Raw genomic sequence first — 16,570 nt, forward strand, 5'->3', positions numbered from 1 at the left:
TTTTTTCCCCTCTTTCCTGCATGCTGGGTCGTATCGCCATTAGGTTGTGAATGTTTCCACCCTTGTTGTGCAGCGTTGTCATCTTCTGGGTGAGGAGAACAGGGCTTAAAACGCAGGTCCTAGTACAGCGATGGCTAACCTTTTCGGCGCCGAGTGGCAAAAGCGTGCACGTGTGTGTGTGCGACCCCCCCCCGTGCCCCCTAAACATGTGCGTGTGACCCTCCGTATGCGGACGGACCCCCTGTATGCCCCCCACCCATGCACGCGTGTCTTCTCCCACATGTGCCCCACTTCCCACGCATGCACGGCAGAGAGCTGAAAACCAGCTGGTCGTTGGGAGACAATGTGCATGCGCGGTGACCTGAGTTGGGGTGTCGGCTCGCGTGCCCGCAGAGAGGGCTCTGGGCACCACCTGTGCCACGCGTGCCGTAGGTTCACCATCACGGTCCTAGTAAGACCGCTTTTGTCTGCATTGCAGTTGTTAGAGGAAGGCCTAATGGTCGAAAGTCCTGGTGCTCTAGTGCAGGTGTTGTGACCCAGGTTCCCGGACTCGGATTCCTGGAGGAGGAGGATTCAGAGAGTGAGGAGGAGGAGCTGGCAAGGCCTGCTTCCCCTGGGCCCTCTCCCTCCCTGGCACGGACCTAGGAGGAGGAGGAGGAGCTGGCAAGGCCTGATTCTCCCAGGCCTTCTTCTGATTTGGCAATGCCCCAAGAACAATCTTGGCTCGATGCGAGACTGTGCAGACGTGACCGGCGCGCTCAGCAGAGGAAGCTTTGGGACAGGCTCAGGGAATGATGAGTCAGGGAGCGACACCCACAGGGGATAAAAGCAGGAGGCGGAGCTTCTTGGCTTTTTGTGTTGGACAAAGCTGTGAATTTGCGCGGGCAAACTGTTTCATGGATGGAAGAATCTGTTCGTGAGTGACTCTTGCTTGATCTATAATTTCCTAGATATCTCCAGAGATAACTAGGGGGAGACGTGGCCAGAACATCTCTGTGCCAGAAGGAATCCAGCCAGGTGTAAATAAACTGTCGGCAGAAGGCCTTTGACTGACTTTTTGTTGGGAGTGTTGGGAGGGGGAAACAGAACACTCGGTTTCACGGAGGGCCGCATCAGGGTTGTGTTTGACCTTGGGGGGGCTGGGGTAGGTGTGGCTGGGGGGGGGCATGGCCAGCTCGATGTCACTTGTGTGATCAAATACCACTTTTGGGCCTCTGTGGCTCAGACTGCTAATGCAGTCTGTTATTAACAGCAGCTGCCTGCAATTACTGCAGGTTCAAGCCCCACCAGGCCCCAGGTTGACTCAGCCTTCCATCCTTTATAAGGTAGGTAAAATGAGGACCCAGATTGTTGGGGGCAATAAGTTGACTTTGTATATAAATATACAAATAGGATGAAGACTATTGCTAACATAGTGTAAGCCGCCCTGAGTCTTTGGAGAAGGGCGGGATATAAATGTAAATACATATATATATATATAAAAAAACCTTTTGCTAGTAGTTTTTTTTTTGCTAGCACTCTGCCAGCAAAAACAGAGCTGGGTGGGTAGGCGTGTGCGGCCCTCCCAGGCTCCGTTTTCGGCTGCGATGGCCTCTTGCAGCCCTTTGCTGGAGAAAATGTAGCCCAGGAGGGCCTCTGGCAGATGCACATCAAGCCGGTCCTTCGCTGTTTCCAGGGTGAGAAACATGCAGGTTAGATCTAAGCACCACACAGGTCGCATCCGGGCCTTGAGTTTGATACCCTGCTCTACTGTAAAATGGACCAGCTGTTCAGATAATGGAAGAGAATAGCTGGCAAAATAAAACCAGCTCGTCTTGCTTCACTGTACTGCTCCATCCTTATATTATTATATTATATTCCAAGAAGAGCCATATGCAACATGTTGGCTCCGTGAAATGCGTTGGGCGCCAATTTGCTTCCGTGCCCAATTCGAGGTGTTGGTTGTGACCTTTAAAGCCCTACGTGGCATGGGGCCAGGCTACCTATGGACCCATTTCTGCCCCATCACATCAGCCCGTCCCACCCTGGCAAAGCAGGGTAGACATGTTGCAGACCCCGTCAAGTTAAAGAATTCCAATTGGGGAGTTCATTGCCCCCGCCCTGTGGGATATTCTCCCCCACCCAGAGGTGTGGCGGACCCCTCCCCCCACTCTCCTGACCTTCCCAAAAAGAATCAGAACGTGGCTTTGCGGCAGTGGTGGAATTCAAATTATTTTACAATCGGTTCTGTGGGCGTGGCTCGGAGGACATGGTGTGGCTTGGTGGGCGTGGCAGAGGAAGGATCAGTGGTGGGTTGCCTCTGGTTTGGACCAGTTTTATAGAAATGGTAGAAAAACCGGCGGGAGGCTCCACCCACTGACCGAAACATCATCAAAACTGATCTGCGTATGCGCAGAAGCTTCTGAGCATGCACAGAAGAGCGCACGCCCGGGCATGATGCGAACCGGTAGTAAAGGTATGTAGAACCCACCGCTGGGAAGGATATTGCAAAGTCCCCATTTCCACCCCCACTCCGGGGCCAGCCAGAGGTGGTATTTGCCAGTTCTCCGAACTACTTAAAAATTTCCACTATGGGTTCTCCAGAACCTGCTGAATAGCAGCCCTGCTTTGGGGCCTCGCGTGGGGCACCTAGAGACTGGCCATGGGACTGACGGGGGTCCTCCTTCCATCTTTTAAGTAGTTTTAACAACATTTAATCCTCCGTGCCTCCTTGTCAAATTGTAATTTTTATCAGTTGTTTTTATTTTATTTTTTAAACATTTTCTGGTATACCGCCCAGGGTCCCTCACTTGAGGGACACGGACAGTTCAAAAAATGTGAAAAATGAATAATAGAAACACCCCTGCTGTGACTTTTACAAAGGGGACTGAAATGGCTGCTGATTTCTCCATTTTTAGCGTTAAGTCAGTGTTGTTTATGTCTTTAGTCTGACACATTTTCTATATAGGATGAGGTTGTTAGATGTATCCCGAACGTTTTTGATTCAGCCGGAGTGCAGATACAGTATTTCAGATAAAAATGGGATGCGGAATTAAAAAGCAGAACGAGGTTTAAAACTTGGACCGTCTTGCGCATAGCACAATGGAGACAATGTGACAGGCATTCTGTGGAAATCGCTTAGTAGTTATTTGCTTGTCAGTGTGGTGGATTATAGGTGAGATTCAAATCAGAAGCAAAAAAAAAAAACCAACAACACAACATACTAAAAAAAATCTTGGTAGGGACTTTGTCCCTGGGATCGTTGCAATTTAAATTTCGTTTCAGGAGGGCAGAGAAAGAGAGACAAGTAAAAAAAAATAAAAATGCAAATGTTAAATGAGCGGTGAAAATGAACTAATATTAGATATTGAAGCTTTGGTTTTGGTCAGAGATGAGGCTTGCAGAAAATCAGTTCTTAATAAGATAGCAGATTGATAATTGCTTAATTACATAGCCCAGTTCACAGGGGAATGTTGAGAAGTAAGAATACCAGGGGTGAAATGTAAAATTTGTTACTACCGGTTCTGGGGCATGGCTTGGTGGTGGTGGTGGCAATGTGACTGGGTAGGTGTGGCTAACTTTTTTTTTTAAATTTGCATTTATATCCTGCCCTTCTCCGAAGACTCAGGGCGGCTTACACTATGTCAAGCAATAGTCTTCATCCATTTGTATATTATATACAAAGTCAACTTATTGCCCCCAACAATCTGGGTCCTCATTTTACCTACCTTATAAATGATGGAAGGCTGAGTCAACCTTGGGCCTGGTGGGACTTGAACCTGCAGTAATTGCAAGCTGCTGCTGTTAATAACAGACTGTCTTACCAGTCTGAGCCACCAGAGGCCTTTGGCTGAAGAGGTTGTAAAAAAATGCTTTTAAAAGGCTCTGATGATCAGGCAACTCAGCTGGGATCGTCAGAGCCTTTTAAAAGCATTTTAAGGCAAAGAGGTTGTAGAAAAAATGCTTTGAAAAGGCTTTGAGGATCCCAGCTGAGCCGCGTGATCATCAAAGGTTTTTTTTTTTTTTAGTTTTAAAAGCTTTTATTCGGCCAAAGAAAAAATGCTTTTAAAAGTTTAAAAAAAAACAACCTCTGATGATCGCATGGCTCAGCTGGGTGTGGGGGGGGGCGGCAGGATTTTTGCTACCGGTTCTCCGAACCACCTGCCGCTATTGCTACTGGATCAGATGATCTGGTCCGAACCAGGAGCATTTCACCCCTGAAGAATACTCTTATTATCTTCACCTAAAATCCATGATTACATGTATAAAAGGCAGCTGCTTTCCAAGTGCACAGAGGGGTCCTGAGTGGCCGTTTCTAAGTTTGTGCTCTTGAAGACAAAAGCTCTTTTGCACATGAATGAAGGCGAATCGTCTGTGTCCCAGGATAATCTTTTAGGATCCAATCTGGGTCGGTCACCCGGACCAGAGTTTTAGTCTTCCGAGCTTTCAGACTCTCTTCTGAGCACATGGGCAGGGGTTGGGCTAGAAGACTTCCAAGGTTCCTTTCCAGCCCAATGATTCTACGGAGACCATCCTCGCGCAGCGTCTCTCTACAGAATATTTGGTTTGGGCTATTCTATGTGTTGCTAATAAAGGAAAAAATATTTGAAGTCCAGGGTTGACACGAGGGCTCCGTGGTGCTCTCTGAGCTTGCAGGCGTTTCATTACCCAAACTAGGTAACATCATCAATGCGAGTGTGTACAGTAGCACTGTACACTCACACTAGCACTGATAATGTTACCTAGTTTGGGTAATGAAACGTCTGCAAGAAAACCAGCAAGCTCAGAGAGCACTAAGGACCCCTCATATTCTATGTGTAGTATTTATGTGGCGCCTGGTTGTGTGTGGCTTTTTATTTGTTGGTTGGGGGTGCTGATGGTCAGCTATTAAGTCATTGGCTGTTCTTTCTTTGTGCTGCCAAGTCCTAGGTCCCTAAATACCTGATAAGCTAAGGTTAAATCACTCCTGTTGACTGACGAGGGGCTCGGTTCCCGGCTTTCAATAATTTCCCTGGCTATTTTTGGACCTGCTCAGCCAACAATCTTAGTAACTGCGAAATTGAATTTATCTCCTTGTTCATTACCGTATGAGGCTATTAATGAGTTTGGGTCTCTTTGACTGACCACTTGGTTGTGTTCTTGCAATCTGGTTTACTACCAGTTTATCCAGTTTCCTTCCTTCCTTCCTTCCTTCCTTCCTTCCTTCCTTCCTTCCTTCCTTCCTTCCTTCCTTCCTTCCTTCCTTCCCCTCCCTCCCTTCCTTCCTTCTTCCTTCCTTTCTTCCTTTCTTTCTTTTTCTTTCTCCTTCCTTCCTTCCTTCCCTCCCTCCCTCCCTTCCTCCCTCTTTCTTTCTTTCTTTCTTTCTTTCTTTCTTTCTTTCTTTCTTTCTTTCTTTCTTTCTTTCTTCTTTCTTTTTCTTCTTTCCTTCCTCTCTTCCTTCCGCATATGTTCCAATTGGAACAGAAGTGCAATATGGATAATTGGCGGGTTGGATGTTAAGTGGCACAGGGAGATATTAAAAAATAAAAAACTGGGTGGGTTTAGCCTTAAGAAAAGACCCTCGAGAGAGGCTATAGGAGCACGCTGTAACTACCTAAAGGGTGGAATTCTGAGCTATTCTCTATTGTTCCAGAGAAAAAGACGCAAAAAAGATGGAGGTCCATTATAGGAAGGGAAGTCAGACTCAAGGGGTTTAATAGTCCCCCCCCACCCCCAGTTTCACGATTCTGTGTTTTATGCTATTAAAGATAAGACTGCCAGCTGCTTTGGTTTCAAGCTGAAAGCAAGCAAAAATCTATTTGCAGGGCAGCAGAAAAACATTCCACACTAAGTTAAATAAAAGCGCTCTCTTTTGTATAAACAATGTCCTTCCTGGCATGTGGAGTGAGACGAGCAGGACCGGGAGAACGACGACGATTGATTGACACGAGTGACAGAACTTTAAATTTGGAGGCGGCGTAGACCTTCGTGGATTACGGACCGTGCTTTTCACAAATACGGGAGGAAGGCCCTCTAGGAAATCCTAGTAATTTGTAGGGATTGTTATAATCCTCCTCCTGCACCCGGGAAAGATCACAATGGAGAAAGCCGATGTGAACGGTAGAGCAGTGTAGAAGATGACTCGGTTTGTGAACCGCAGATTTAATAAATTAACGCTCTCTTGTTTGGAAGGGAACTCGGCGGTAATTAGTTTCTCGCTTGCTCAAAGTTAGAATACGCGGTGAAGAGAACCGTTTGAACTTTTTGCTATCCTTTGCTCTGAGAACCGTTCGGCTCCTCTTAATTGGGAGGGACGTCATCAACGTACTGTGGAGCCCACTACAGTCTCCCTTTGAAAAACCCTCCCCCCCAATTCTTATAACAATATCAAGATTAGAGATGAAAACTATAACCGTTGACTCCTTGCGATAGTTTTCGGTTTCCAAACGAATAACCTGACGACTTTTGAAAGAGAGCACCAGAAAAACACACAGTTCTGACAGGTGGGGTTGACTGAGCGTGTGTCTGAATCTTTTCCAAACGTTGATGTGTTGCTTCGGTTGTGAGCAGATGGGACTTGTGGGCAGAAAACGGGTGAAGAAGCAACTGTCAAGATTAGTGTAATCACGCCTACGTGTGGTGTGTGCTTTACCTCACAGACGCGTTCTTCAGCTCGAGGTTCGTATGTTGCAAACGAAAAGCTCCTATCCTGTTAACCCTGCTTATTTTTGTAAGCATTTATTTGATTTTTTTGAGGAGTTTTTTTTTTTAAAAGATGGATTTCACAATATCTTTAAAAGATACGGACGCTGAGAGTTCTTCTTAAAAAACAAGCAGGTGGGAGAAAAAGAGGAGAGAGGGGGAAACTGAACTGTGGACGGTCAGACTTCATAATTTTCTTCAAGTCTCCCTTCTTTTTTAAAAAAAATAACCTCTGAGTTTTTTATATGCACAACTGTATTTTCCCCCTTCTACTTTGAACAGAAAGTTGATGGGACAGTTATGATTATTAAAGCTACATTCAGCTGCTCTCCGAGCCCTCGTATTCACCTCTCAAATTCCAGGGTCAAACCAGGTCCACAGTGCTTCGAGATTGAAGATGGTCAGCCTCCGAAAAGCAAGGAAATTACTTTGGGAATTTTCCAAGCAGATTGCTTTATTGATTCTCACCCAAAGACAGAATTGTGCTGAACTGAAGCATGCTAACGCAAAGCATATAGTCTGGGAACTATTGAGGAGGAACTGTCTTTACCCTCTTTCTCACACACAAACTATCTGAACTGTGTTGCCTCTTGCTCCTCTGTAATGCAGCCTCTGCTGGGAATCGAAGATGGAAGGAGGGAAGGGAAGGGAAAGGAAGGGAGGAAGGAGAGAAAAAAGAGGGAGGGAGGAGAAAAAGAGGAGAGGGGAAGGAAGGAAGAAGGAGGGAGGGAGAAAGAAATGGGAAAGAAAAGAGGGAGAGGAGAAAAAGAGAGGTGAGGGAAGAAAGGGAGGGAGGAAGAAAGAAAGATTAGGAACGAAGGAAGGAAAAAAAGGAAGAGGGAAGGAAGGAGAAAGAAATGAGAGAAAAAGAGGGAGGAAAGAGAAAAAAATGAGAGAAGAAGGAAGGAAGGAAGAAAGGAAGGGAAAGAGGGAGGAAGAAAGGGAAGGGAGGTTTGGGCTCCCCAAACCAAGAAGGCCACTGCCAAACTAAAGCATGTTAACCCCCCATAAAGCATATTACTCTGGGAACTATTAGGCAGGAACCCTCTTCACCCTCTTTCTCACACACAAATTATCTGAACTGGGTTGTCTTTTGCTCCTCTGGAACACAGCCCCTCCTTCCTGGGAATCCAGACTCCATTCCATCACAAGGTAGATTATGAATTTTGACCAACAGCAAGTATTCATCATGGCCGCTATTTACATTTATACTTATTTATTTTGGAGACGTTTTTATTGTTTTAATGTTAAGGAGGGGGCCAATCTTAACTTCTGCAGGATGAGGGAGCCACCACAGAGAAGGCCCTTCTTCTTCATCCCACCAGATGGACCTCCTTAAGAGAAGGGACCCATAACATCCCCTGCCTCCCTGCTCTGGTGGGTCAGGTAGGTATAACTGGGAAAATACCGTTTTTTTCCAACAACCTGGCCCCAAACCATGTAGGGCAGGAGTGTCAAACTCAAGGCCCGCGGGCCAGATTCAGGCCTTTGGGTGCTTAGATCTGGCCTGGTGGATGATTGGACCATGTGATGGACACGAGGGTGCTGGGCAGGTACTTGAACTTTCACTTGGGTGGGGAAAACCTGGAAACTTTCAGATTCGGGTTAATGTCAGGGTTCCAAGTAACTCCCATGATGGACGAAGACTCTGAGGCTTGAAGTTCCTCAAAGTTCCTCTTTACTGAAAATGTCATATTGACACATCTGGGAAAACCCGAATCTGAAAGGTTCCAGGTTTTCCCCACCCAAGTGAAAGTGAAAGTTCCTGCCCAGCACCCACATATCCATCACATGGTCCAATCAAAGCACCGTCCTAACCCCTCCAGGTGCCAGGGCAATGCGTCCTTGACTCTCTGAGAAAGGAATGTTATTTTGATTACATAACTACAAATCACCCCTACTCTATGCAATCCCCCCTCCCAGTTTCCCACAGAAGAATATGTGGCAGGCCTGAAGGCCCAAATGTAAAAGATGGCTTCCAGGTCTTGGACACCATGGGGCTGAGCTGGAAACAGCGAAGGACCATCCCGCAGTGCCTCTGCTAGCGAAAACAGAGCTCGGGGTGGGCGACGTGTGTTGCTCGGGGTGGGCGACGTGTGTTGCCTCTTGAGCTCTGTTTTCGCTGGCAGAGGGTTGTAGGAGGCCGAAAATGCACAGCCGAAAATGGAGCTTGGGAGTCCCTTTTCGCAGGGACCCCGAATGACGTTGAGCTGGCCACGCCCCCACGCCCCCCCCCCAAGATCCAACATAACTCCAATGTGGCCCTCAATGAAATTGAGCTTGACGCCCCAAATGTAGGGCTTTGAAGGTGACAACCGGCCCCTTGAATTGGACCCGGAAGCAAAACGGCAGCCCATGGCAATATCCGGCAATTTGCACAAGACTTGTGCAGATCTAGGTTTGCACAACACCACGTGAGCCGCTGCGTGTTGAACCAGCTGAAGCTTCCGGATACTAGAACGCACGTACGAAAGATGTGCACGACACACATTAGGATAGAAATCCATATTTTTGACGGGCAGGAACACTTTTGCTTCCGCGAAGGGCGATAAGTGCCGGAAAATAACTAATTCTTATACAGAGCAGTGTGAAAAAGATGTCATATAGATGGACCGAAATATATTCGGAAGTGACTCATGCCGTGTTGTTCCATTCACGGAAAGATGTGACGTGAGAATTTCTTTTGAAAACAAAGCAATCATCTTTTCTTCTTCTTTTTTGGCTTCAATTCTGCCACATTGCTGCCCTTGAAAAAAGGCTCTCATTATTAACATACAGTTCTTCCGTGTAATTGAGAAGGATTGCTAGCCAGTAGAGCAGGGGTGTCAAAACTCGATTTCATTGAGGGGCCGCATCAGGGTTGTGTTCGACCTCGGTAGGCCAGGGTGGGCGTGGCCAGGGTGGGCGTGTTTTAGAGCAGGGGTCTCCAACCTTGGTCCCTTTAAGACAGTGGTGCTCAACCTTTATAGTGCTGCGACTCCTTTAATACAGGACGGAGGCATTAAAGCGGAGACTCTTCCCCTATTAAGTTTATCGCACCTGAAGCCGAATTCGGCTAGCTGGCTTGTGGAGTCAACCATTGGAACGCGATTCTTCGACTCGCAGGTATACTTCCCATATTTTCGATGGTCTTAGGCGGCCCCTGGCAAATCGTCATTCGACCCCCAGCGGGGTCGCGACCCACAGGTTGAGAATCGCTGCTTTAAGACTTGTGGACTTCAACTCCCAGAGTTCCTCAGCCAGCAGCTTCTCCTTCCTGGGAGTCTAGAACAGGGGTTTCCAACCTTGGTCTCTTTAAGGCTTGTGGACTTCAACTCCCAGAGTTCCTCAGCCAGCAGCCCCTCCCTCCTGGGAGTCTAGAACAGGGGTCTCCATCCTTGGTCCCTTTAAGACTTGTGGACTTCAACTCCCAGAGTTCCTCAGTCAGCAGCCCCTCCATCCTGGGAGTCTAGAACAGGGGTCTCCAACCTCGGTCCCTTTAAGACTTGTGGACTTCAACTCCCAGAATTCCTCAGCAAGCAGCCCCTCCCTCCTGGGAGTCTAGAACAGGGGTTTCCAACCTTGGTCCCTTTAAGACTTGTGGACTTCAACTCCCAGCTTTGCTGGCTGAGGAACTCTGGGAGTTGAAGTCCACAAATCTTAAAAGTTGTCAAGGTTGGAGACCCCTCTTTTAGAGAGTCCACACCCATTGGCACTACTCAGGTGACCCTGAGGATACAGATAAAACCTCAAGGTGACCTTAAGGACTCTCTAAAAAAGGATGCAAATGACCAGCTGTCTGCAAGAAATATCAATCCTTCCATTTCCCCACCATCCAGTCAGAGCTGAAGAAGCTTCTTGGAGGAGAAGCGAAATGTCTTCAAAGAAAAGTTTAAGTATGTCCAGTTGCTTCTTGAAAAAGCACCTTTGGGACAAACGTGACCTGGATGACTGAGAATCTGCGGATTCTTTTCACAGGAAAAATGGTGGGGGAAAAAAACCAAACGAACCATAGCAGCCACAAACTGGCTAAAAATTTAGCAAAGGGGCACCAAAAAAGAGAAAAACGAAAGAGCAGCGACACTCCCCACATTTAGTGCTTGATGCTGACATAATAGATTTGCCACAAAGAAGAGGGGGGGGGTTTAACCTATTCTCCAAAGCACCTGAGGGCAGGACAAAATGCTTATGCTTATATATACTGTTGTGACAAAATAAATAAATAAATAAAGTAAAAAAGCAACAGGTGGAAACACATCAAGGAGAGAAGCAACCTGGAACTAAGGAGAAATTTCCTGACAGTTAGAACAATTAACCAGTGGAACTGCTTGCCTCCAGAAGTTGTGGGTGTTCCATCACTGCAGGTTTTTAAGAAGAGATTGGACAACTATTTGTCTGGAATGGTTAAAGGTTTCCTGCTTGAGCAGCGGGTTTGACTAGAAGACCTCCAAGGTCCCATCCAACTCTGTTATTCTGCTAATAATAAGTCGTCTCCGATGGATGCTTGAATCGGTCTTCTTTGCCCACTGCAAAAGTTGATTTGGATGACCCAATGGTTGCAGGAATTGGGTAGGTCTAGTTTAATGGAATGGAATGGAATGGAATAGAATAGAATAGGTAGAATGAAGATAGAATAGAGTAGAGTAGAGTAGAATAGAATAGAATAGAATAGAATAGAATAGAATAGAATAGAATAGAATAGAATAGAGTAGACTAGAATTTTTTATTGGCCAAGTGTGATTGGACACACAAGGAATTTGTCTTGGTGCATATGCTCTCACTGTACATAAAAGAAAAGATACGTTCATCAAGGTACAACATTTACAACACAATTGATGGTCAGTATATCAATATAAATCATAAGGATTGCCAGCAACAAAGTTACAGTCATACAGTCATAAGTGGAAAGAGATGGGTGATGGGAACTATGAGAAGATTAATAGTAGTGCAGATTCAGTAAATAGTTTGACAGTGTTGAGGGAATTATTTGTTTAGCAGAGTGATGGCCTTCGGGAAAAAACTGTTCTTGTGTCTAGTTGTTCTGGTGTGCAGTGCTCTATAGCGTCGTTTTGAGGGTAGGAGTTGAAACAGTTTATGTCCAGGATGCGAGGGATCTGCAAATATTTTCACGGCCCTCTTGATTCGTGCAGTATACAGGTCCTCAATGGAAGGCAGGTTGGTAGCCATTATTTTTTCTGCAGTTCTAATGATCCTCTGAAGTCTGAAGGACCAGGGGTGACATGATCACAGCCTTCCAATATCCAAGGGACTGCCACAAAGAAGAAGGAGTCAAGCTATTCTCCAAAGCACCTGAGAGCAGGACAAGGCGCAACGGATGGAAACTCATCAAGGAGAGAAGCAACCTGGAACTAAGGAGAAAATTCCTGACAGCGACCTCTTGTCTCCAGAAACTGTGAATGCTCCAACACTGGAAGTTTTCCAGAAGAGATTGGACAACCATTTGTCTGAAATGGTGTCTGGTCTCCTGCTTGAGCAGGGGGTTGGACTAGAAGATCTCCAAGGTCCCGTCCAACTCTGATATTCTCTTATTTTGTTTTTAAATTGAATGAAATCAATAGGAGAAAACAAAAGCTTTTTCTGCACATTTGGAGTGTCATGTGAATGATTGATAACGAGTAGCCACCCCTGGTTCTTTCCCATTTGGACAAAAAGCGCAATGATTAACTTTTTTTGGTCCATTGGTAGAATCTCTCATCAGGAAGGCGTCAGAAACACCATCTACGCCTTGAATGCTGAAGTCATATTAATTTTAAGCTCCATTAGAGATGCAAGAGGGAAAAAAGAAAAATGTTCATCAAATGGGGAAAGGACTAAATTAGTAAAGGATTTCTTTTTTTTAATTTCAAGGTTCAGAAGAATAGTACAAATAATGGAGTTTGTCTTTTTTTTTGTTGGTTTTTTTGTTTTGTTTTGTGCAGTGGGGAAAAAAAAAAAAAGAAAAGAAAAAGCCTCTATGGAAACTTGTTCATTTTGTCCCCGTAAATTGAAGCTCATTTATATTATTGTCATGCCTGCAATTCTCATCTGAAATCACAGCCGAAGAAACATGTAGCAAGAACTATTTTTCTCTCTCTCTCTCCCTGAAAAGTTTACACTGTTGAAAGAAACAGGCAGGCAAGCTGAGCTTTTCTAAGCTATAGTGTGGTGTGTGTGTGTTTGTGTGTGTGTGTGGTTGACTCAGCCAATGAACTCGGTTTTACTGGCTTGTTTAATAAACCAGGATTCATTTTGTAGTTTTCTGCATTGTGATTGGCCAGTGACCAAGTGGAAGAGAACAAGTCATTGGTCAGATAACGAGACAAACGCATTTTAATAAAGGAGAATATGTGTAGCCCAGAGTTGACGTGAGGGGTCCTTGGTGCTCTCTGAGCTTGCCTGTTTTCTTGCAGACATTTCATGACCTAACTAGGTTACAGCATCAAAACATTGATTATCTAATTGGGTCATGAAACATCTGCAAGAAAACAGTCAAGACCAGAGAGCACCAAGGATCCCACATGTTGTGTCCCCCTCCCCCTCCGACGGCCGGGTCTGGGAAGTCTGTATCCAGGGTGGCCACGAAGCCTCTGCAGCTTTGCCAAATTCCTGTCAGAGTTCTCAGGGCAGGCAGGAATCCAAGGTGTGACTTCAGCAACCAGATGAGACTTTGCTTGACTCAAGGAATGCCAAAAAGCAGATCCTTTATATAGGCCATGGGGTGTGGCTCCATGACTCAGCACTTATCCAGGCCTGCCCCTCCCTTCCTTTTGCTGATGTCGCCTCTCCATTTTCCGGAAGTGGGGATCCGTCCACTGTGACTTTCCGTCCTCCTGATCTGCTGCCGGCAATTCTAGCACGTGGCTGGCTTCGTGCTCACACGCTGTAGGAGGGAGGTTTGTTTGCTCATTCTGTCTGGGCATGGGGCCAGGACTGGGGGCTGGAGGCATGCCAGGCCGTTCCTCTTCATTATCAGACTCTGGCTCAGATAGCAGGAGATGGGAGGGGCCCGGCTGAGGAGAGGAGGGCGGGTGAGGCACAACTCCACAGTTCTCCTCCTCCTCCTCCTCCTCCTCCTCCTCCTCCTCCTCCTCCTCCCCCTCTCCACAAACCCCACTCCCTTCTAGCACTGATGATGTTACCTAGTTGGGTAATGAAACGTCTGCACGACCCCACAAAGTATGTTTATTGAGTGGCTTGACTTGTTCATCTTATGTTGGTTGGGTTCTTGAGTTGTGAGGATAGTGTGTAGTGCTTTGGTGTTCATCCCAGATTTTGACCTTCTGAAATCTTGGTATTCGTGAAATGAAAAAGGCAAAGAATAATACAAGTAGTATAACAACCATTCGTTTAAGTGACTCTTCAAAGTTACACCACCCCTGAAAAAAAGTGAGCTGTGACTGTTTTTCACGCTTAACAATCGTTGCAGCATCAAAATGTGTATGCTTGGCAACCGGTTCATATTTATGACGTGATCACTCTTCTCAGAAGCAAAGCCAATGAGGGAACCAGACTCACTTAACAACCGTGTTACTAACTGAACCACGGCCGTGATTCGCCTAACAAAGGTGGCAAGGAAGGTCATAAAAGGGAGCAGCGCTCACTTAACAGCTGTCTCACTTAGCAACAGGAATTTTGGGTCTCAATTGTGGTCGTACCTTGAGGACTACCTGTAATTTCAAACTGGCTGAAAATAATTGCAAAAAAATAGTACCGTGTTTCCCTGAAAATAAGACCTTTCCGGATAATAAGCCCAATCGGGCTTTTGTGCGCATGCACTAAAATAAGCCCTCCTCGAAAATATTAAATCCCTGATCTTCGGACCTTTAAGCGCGAGCTCAAAACCTTCTTTTTTCATCAAGCAGGAGTGGCCTAAATAATACAGTTTTAACTGAGGGTTTTATGAGGGTTTTAAGAGGTTAATATATTTTATTAATTTTTATTTACTAAATTTTTAAATTTTCTCAGCATATTGAATTAGATTTTTAATTTGTTACTGTATTTTAAACTTTTTGATATCTATGTTTTTACCTTTGCTGTACACCGCCCTGAGTCTTCGGAGAAGGGCAGTATAAATAAATAAATAAATATATATATATATATATATATATATGTTTTCTGAGGTTTTCACGGGTGTTTGTATATAGGTCTTTGGTTGTTCGGGTTTTCTCCCGTGTAAGATTGGAAGTGTCTTGGCGACGTTTCGACGAAGTCTCATTCGTCATCTTCAGGCTCCAGCTTCGTGCTTCTGGGAGCAATGTGTGATCGCAGCTGTTTCTTCCTTTTAACTGCTAGTGGGGGTTTGAACTGATTGGGTGGGAGCTTGGCTGTGCTCTGATTGGATGGGGGTTTTTCTGTGCTCTGATTGGCTGGGGGTGTGTCCTGTGTTGGTGGGGGCTTGGTTGTGCTCAGTCTAGTCTGTGCTGCAGGGGGATTTGAGCTGGTGAGCTGCATAGCTGTTGTTTGGCTTTGTGGTCGTGCTACATCTTCATAGTGGGTGTCAGTCTGCTGCATGAATGGATTGGAGGGGTTTGAAATGGCTAATGTTGCAGCTGCGGTCTGGCTTCTGGTCCTTGGTCGTGCTTCGTGATCAGTGTGGGTTTGGGTCTGCTTTCTGGGTGGATGTGCGGTGGTGACATCCTGTGTGGACCTTGTGATCCACAAGGAGTATATGAAGGAGTATATGAAATCCCATGCACCGCCTGCCCCACCACATACATTGGACAAACCAACAGAAGAATAAGTGCACGCATTGAAGAACACAAGAACTCATTCAAAAAAGAGGAACCAACTTCTTCCCTGGTCCAACATTTTAGAGTCACAGGACATGATATTGAATTTAAAAAGACCAGAACTATCGCCAAAACTGAACACTTTAACAACAGAATAATCAGAGAAGCCATCGAGATAGAAAAACGCCCACACAGCATGAACAAACGAGATGACACCTCCCGCCTACCAGCCATTTGGAAACCCGCCCTTATTGACAAACGAGTCCCTAACACGAGGAATGACACCAGACCCACACTCACAAGGTCCACACAGGATGTCACCACCGCACATCCACCCAGAAAGCAGACCCAAACCCACACTGATCACGAAGCACGACCAAGGACCAGAAGCCAGACCGCAGCTGCAACATTAGCCATTTCAAACCCCTCCAATCCATTCATGCAGCAGACTGACACCCACTATGAAGATGTAGCACGACCACAAAGCCAAACAACAGCTATGCAGCTCACCAGCTCAAATCCCCCTGCAGCACAGACTAGACTGAGCACAACCAAGCCCCCACCAACACAGGACACACCCCAGCCAATCAGAGCACAAAAACCCCATCCAATCAGAGCACAGCCAAGCTCCCACCCAATCAGTTCAAACCCCACTAGCAGTTAAAAGGAAGAAACAGCTGCGATCACACATTGCTCCCAGAAGCACGAAGCTGAAGCCTGAAGATGACGAATGAGACTTCACGAAACGTCGCCAAGACACTTCCAATCTTACGCGGTGAAAACCGAACAACCAGAGACATATATATATATATATATATATATATATATATATATATATATATATATATATATATATATATATATATATATATATATATATATATCAATCAATCAATCAATCGCATGCACAGCCCGTCCCCGCCATTTCCTCTGGTTAGGGTTAGGGAGACAGAGCTGGAAATCAGTTAAGACGGCAAGAGGATCGCCGTCTTGCTCCACGCGCCCCAAAATAATAAACCCTCCCCCAAAATAAGGCCAAGCACTTATTTTGGGGTTCAAAAAATACAAGACAGGGTCTTATTTTCAGGGGAATGTACTATTTCTATTTCCTTAATATCTTTTCTGACTTACCTTAAGCCGGTTCAGTCCATGTTCTGGTTTATGCAGGCTATGAGGCAAGGCAGGCAGTTATTATTAGGGGT

At 45.8% G+C, this 16,570-nt stretch overlaps 1 protein-coding gene across 2 annotated transcripts in view; it reads left to right on the forward strand.

Moving 5' to 3' along the window:
• The window catches only part of EXOC4 (exocyst complex component 4), a 410,015-nt gene that overhangs the window by 108,107 nt on the left and 285,338 nt on the right, over positions 1-16,570 (forward strand). The window lies entirely within an intron of this gene.

This window comes from Ahaetulla prasina, chromosome 7 (genome assembly GCF_028640845.1).
Source record: "Ahaetulla prasina isolate Xishuangbanna chromosome 7, ASM2864084v1, whole genome shotgun sequence".
Taxonomy (NCBI): Eukaryota; Metazoa; Chordata; class Lepidosauria; order Squamata; family Colubridae; genus Ahaetulla; species Ahaetulla prasina.